This window comes from Geotrypetes seraphini, chromosome 1 (genome assembly GCF_902459505.1).
Source record: "Geotrypetes seraphini chromosome 1, aGeoSer1.1, whole genome shotgun sequence".
NCBI lineage: Eukaryota > Metazoa > Chordata > Amphibia > Gymnophiona > Dermophiidae > Geotrypetes > Geotrypetes seraphini.
This window is the reverse complement of record NC_047084.1, coordinates 491,560,885-491,567,145: the sequence shown is the minus strand read 5'-3', so window position 1 is coordinate 491,567,145 and position 6,261 is coordinate 491,560,885.

The window sequence follows — 6,261 nt, the reverse complement described above, 5'->3', positions numbered from 1 at the left end:
TAGCGGCTTGGATGATCAGATCGGCAGGACATATAGTTAGACGATTTTCGATACGAAAAAAAATTTGAACGTATTTTTCGAAAATGTGTCCTATGCTGTTTTTTTGTGTTTTTTTTCTTTGGATGATTTGCTACTTAGATGAAAACGGACTCAGACGTTCCTTTCGATTATGCCCCTCCACACTATATGCTATGCTATATAAGGCATGTGCCCTTTATAGAACAGTCCTTAACACTTAATTTTTTCAGTGCCATTTTATAGAATTCTCTCCTAAGTGACTTGTCTAAGATCATAAGGAGCTGCACTGGGATTGAATAAGATTCCCCTGGATCTCAGCCTGCTGGTCTAACCATTAGGCTAGGTACTAGAATGCTATTCTATGCATGCATCCTTTGCAATATTGATATTTATGTGCAGAATAACATTTCAAACAAGGAAAGGCAAGGGGGGGTGACTTTTTTGGATGAAAGGACATCCTCCTTGCTTTTCCTTGTTTATATCCCAAGGCGAGGGGCTCTTCTGTTTGCCTGTTTACAGAATAACATTTCAGCATTTGCACATATAAACTGCAAGCGCATGATGCAACTCTGGGTGTCACTACAATTTTTGCAATACCAGTTTGTCAATGGTCCAGGACCTCTCCCCCTCAGTTTTGTCTTTCCTTTTTTAACCCATCCTTTTCAAGGAAGCCAGTAAATAGCTATGGGATCTGTATGCTCACAGTAAAGAAAAGAAACAGGCATGAAATACTCACTAACACTGACTGCAGAAGAAGCTATCCTTTTACTCTTCCTCAGATCCTATGTTCAAGCCCCAGCATTAGAAATCCCTTACAGTAGATTTAGTCTGACTGCAGCCCCAGACTCCTTTGCTTCTAGGAGGATTCCATTTTCATTGGCTATGTGGCACACAACTCTACAGGAAGAGAGACTTTCGTACATTCCATGCTGAAGGAAGTACAGCTGTATTTGAGTTTCAAGTGTCTAGAATTATCTTAAGACTATAGACAATTTTGAAATATCAGACCATCAGAGGGACTACCTAAAGTTTGCCAGCCAGGCCTTCCCATTTGTAAGGAAACTCAGCTTTTTGTATGTGTGTATCGGAGGAGAGGAAGCTCTTGCTCCATGAAATCCATGGCAAGATAGAGAAAAGCTGGGCCCAATGGCATAGCTGTGGATGGAGGTGCCCGGTATTGCTGCACCGTGCGCCCCGCCCCTCATTTCATTTACTTCTTGAAATGTTCCCCGGTGCAAGCAGTATCTTCCATCTGTTGCTCGTGCTGACCTCGGCTTCTTTCTGATGTCATGTCCTGGTCCCATGAATGGGAAGTGACATCAGAAGGGAGTCAAGGTCAGCATAGCAGCAGGTGGAAGATGCTGCTCGCACCAGCAAACATTTCAAAAGGTATGCTGGAGGAGAAGAGGCACTGGCGCCTCTGTGAAGATAGCGCCTGGGGCAGTCTGCCCCCCTTATTACGCCACTGTCTGAGCCTTCCTATTTGTAAATCAGTCTTTTATTGTGCATGGATCAACTTCCAAAGGCATTCCTTAAGGGATATATGAGACTACGGCTTCATTAAGTTGCTGGGAGCAACATAATACAGTGCACTGGCCTTTATGCCTGGTTTAGTGTGGATTTTTTAATGTCAAAATTAATTTGGGAAAGGGGAAAAAAATCTCAACTTTTATCATCTCTGTAATGGAGTGAAAACAAAGGAGTTGAGGAGACTTGCAAGCATGTTTTCTCTCACTGATTATTTTGACACAGGCTCTTTATTGTTAGCTGTAAAGTTATGCAGACTGGCTGGTACAGGATAGCACACCATCACACATGACAATGAATAATCCTTTGTTTGTGCAAGACTGACTTACTCCCAATCTTCCAGAACTCAATTTTGCTCACTTTGTTTTAATAAACCTACATACATATTTTTGTTTTCCATCCCTGTTGTGTTGGGAAAAGCCCCATATGATCTTAGTTGATGATGTGTTACTTCTAAAGCTCATTTAAAATCATTTTTAACCTTAAAATAAAATTATTCATTAATACAAGAGCCAGTAGCTGCTGAGCCTCGAGCAATAAGGAATTTACAGATAAAATATTTTGACACCCACCAGACAGGACTTAACAAAGATATGGGTTTTCTGTAGCATTACAAACCATAAAATTATACTGCTTTGTGACCCTCTTATCACTCATCCATCTCTCCCTATCTGTTACCTTAAACACTTTTTCCCTCTTCCTGTGAGACTGCCATTGGAATGTGTTTATGTTTCACTTAAACGAAGGTTGATTCATAAATCATGACAACTATTTCTTGTCTCTTGAAAATGCGCTAACAATGGAAATCTAATATATACATTTCAAAATGTGTGACATGTACTTCTTAATGTTGCCATCAGATAAGAGATGAGTGCAGGCATCTCTGGTAAGGGAGAAGCAAAAATCATGACATTTTAAATCATTGTTTTATTATGGCATACAGTATACAACATGAACAACAAAGTACAAACAGTTTAACTGTTAACATCCTTCAAAGTAGTCTCCCAGGTTGTCCACGGTTCATTCTAAAATACGTATCGAGTCCCTGTGACTTTGATCTGATTCCTAAAGTGAAGAAACCAATGTGTGGGAAACGCTTTGCTAACAAACAGGACATTGCAACTGCGTTTCAGCTAACAGTGGCACACATTAGCAAATCAAATGCAGCTGATGGTATTTTCCGCCTTTCTTTATTAGAACATAAGAATTGCCATACTGGGACAGACTGAAGATTTATCAAGCCCAGTATCGTGTTTCCAACAATGGCCAACAGGCAGAAACCCAAAGAATAGAAACATTCCAGAGCTGAGATTGTGATGTCATAATGCCTCATTCCACTAATGCCTAAGAGCCAGGCTCATCACTGATGTCACAATGGTTTGATTGTCCTATACTTGGCTCACATAAGAACATAAGAATTGCCATACTGGGACACATCGAAGGTCCATCAAGCCCAGTATTCTGTTTCCAACAGTGGCCAGCCCAGGTCCCAAGTACCTAGCTAGATCCCAAGTAATAAAACAGATTTTATGCTGCTTATCCTAAGAATAAGCAGTGGATTTCCCCAAGCCTACGGACTTCCCTTTTAGGAATTTATCCAAACCTTTTTAAAATCCCACTAAGTTGATTTCACCACATTCTCTGGCAACAAATTCCAGAGTTTAATTACACGTTGTGTGAAGAAATATTTTCTCTGGTTTGTTTTAAATCTACTTAGTAGTTTTATCGCATGCCCCCTAGTCCTAGGATTTTGGGGGAAAAGTAAGCAAGCGATTCACTTCTACCCTTTCCACTCAGTATTTTATAGACCTCTATCTTATCACCCCTGATCCGTCTCTTCTCTAGGCTAAAGAGCCCTAGTTGCTTTAGCCTTTCCTCACAGGGAAATCATCCCATTCCTTTTATTATTTTCATTGCTCTTCTCTGTACCTTTTCTAATTCCGCTACATCTTGTTTGAGATATGGCGACCAGAATTACACACAGTAATTGAGGTGCGGCCATACCACAGAGCGATGCAAGGGCATTATATCATTTTCATCTTTATTTTCCATTCCTTTCCTGATAATTCCTAACATTAATTTGCTTTCTTAGCAGCCGCCGCACATTGAGCTGAGGGTTTCAACATATCCTCAACAATGACACCTAGATCCTTTTCCTGGGTAGTGACTCCTGACATAAAACCCAGCATCATGTAGCTATTGTTGGGGTTCTTCTTTCCCACGTGCATTATGTTCTTTAGTATATTGTATGCTTCCTTCTGGGGCTTGGACTGCATGAGAAACTCATAGGGGTACATCATATATGCAAAGGAATTTAAACAGGCTGGAGAGGCTCCTGCCCATTTAAGCCATGATCAGCAGACCAGAAAAGAGAAGGAGATGTTCAGTGGCATCTAACCAATCTGAGTATCCTCTCTGACTGCTGTGGCATTATCCTGTTTTAGTGCTAGGCGGTCTTAGGATGGAGCCAGTAGATATTAATTCACCGCCCATATTCAGTGCCAAAGCCTGCAGAAAGGACTACATAAAAAACAGTCCTGTCTTTGCCCAGTTGGTATATGAGTACTGGCCCTGAATATCAGCCAGCACCCACATAATTTCCGGGTCCACAGATTGCCTGGTAATGAATATCTATGTCTAATTCAGACTGGAAGTGTTTCAGAGAAGTTACAAGGCAGGAAGGAGTCAGAGGAATTTATCAAAGAGATAGATTTTAGTTGATTTCCTGAAGGATTGGTAGGAGGGTGAGTTGGAAATGAGGGTGGTTAGATATTTATTCCATTTGCCTGCTTGAAATGACAGTGTTCTGTCAAGGAATCTCTTGTAGATACAGCCTTTTGGGGAGGGGAAGGTGAACAGATAGGCATTACGTGTGCAAGTGGTGCCTGGAAGTTCAAAATGATGCAATAGGTAGATTGGGGATAAGCCGGTTATGGTTTTGAAGCAGAGGCAGGCAAACTTGAAGATGACCCTTGCCTCCATCGGCAGCCAGTGTAGATTTTTTGAGACCATAGATGAGGCGGACGGCTGTTTTCTGAATGAGTCTCAGTCATTTGGTGATTTTCTTGAAGGAACCCAAGTATATGATATTGCAATAATCTAAGGTGCTTAAGATTAGGGACGAACCAACAAACGAAAGGAGAGGAAGTCAAAATAGTGTTTGATGGTACGAAGTTTCCAGAGGGTGCCAAAGCATTTTTTAACTTGAGCGTTAGTATGGTCTTCAAATGACAGGCATCGGTCTAGGATGACTCCAAGGATTTTGATGGTAGGGTTGATTGGGTAGGTTAACCCGTTTAATTTCAAGGAGGTATTTGTTAGTTTGTGGTTGGGACTTGCTAGGAAAAGCTTGGTTTTTTCCTGGGTTCAGTTTTAGTTTGAAGTGAGTGGTCCATTGTTCTACCCTAGTGAGGATAAATGAGGTGAATTGTTCTGTCTCTTGAGTCAGTGAGGTTATGGGAATGATTGTAATGTCATCCGCATATATGTACGATTTCAATTTTAAATCAGATAACATATGTCCCAGTTGTGCCATGTAGACATTGAATAGAGAAGGGGAGAGAGGGGAGCCCTGTGGGACTCCGCAGGGGTTACACCAGGAATGGGAAAAGGCTCCTTTGCTGTGTAGGAGCCAGGCCCTTAAGAACCTCTAACCACTACATTTATGATGGAAAGTGTGAGTCCACAAAAATCCTACTATACTGCCATATTTATTTTAAAATGTATATATTGCTTTAGGCCTAAGCAGTATACAATCAACATACAAAATTAATAAATACATATGACACATCAGTCATTACCTTCAAACAGAGTTCCATACATGAGACCCACCTCATAAACTCACATAAATACTGACGCATACAAATATGTTTTCAATAGTTGTTGTTTTTTTTTTTTTTAGAAACATCTCTAGGCCTACACAAACACAATTGCCCAGTCAATGCATTCTAGAACTTCACACCTGCTACAGAAAACATTGATATCCCAATTCTTGCATGTGATATAGTATATACCTTATCCAGGGCCAGTCTCATAGCATACTCTGATCTGTTTTCCTATAGGAGAGTATAATTTCAATATTTCCTGAAAACAGTCAGGGGCCTTATGGTATAGAACCTGGTGTACAATGTACAAACCTTAAATTGAACTCTTTGCTGTACTGGAAGCCAATGCAACTGCTTCAAGATTGGCGTTAATATGGACCCACCGAGAGACACCTGAAATCAATCTTGCTTTAGAGTTCATCAACACTTTTAATGCCTTATTCTTTGTCTTTACTACTCCAAGATAGAGTGCATTGCAGTAATCTTGCTTACCCAAAATAAGTGTCTGTACCGCAGTACGAAAATCGTACAGCAGCAGCATTGGCTTTAACCTGTATAGCATATGCAATTGTGCATAACCAGATTAAATAGTCTTTAAGATTTGATATCCCATTGTCAATGCAGAATCCAATCATACCCTCAATACCAACAATTCCTTAAGTGCCACCTGCAACCATAAAGGCTATTGGGGTGGTAGACAGGTTGATATAGTAGATTTTGGGAGTTTTGGAAGGATCACCATAAATTATAAGGGGGTGAGATGTATATCTGGCATCCTTTATGTGATGTTAACAGCAGTGCCCTCTAAGGTGCCCTATTGCTCTTTTGGGATATCTAGGTAGCCAGTCCATTACAATGCTGGCCCCTCCCACATCTAAATAGTGCCTATTTG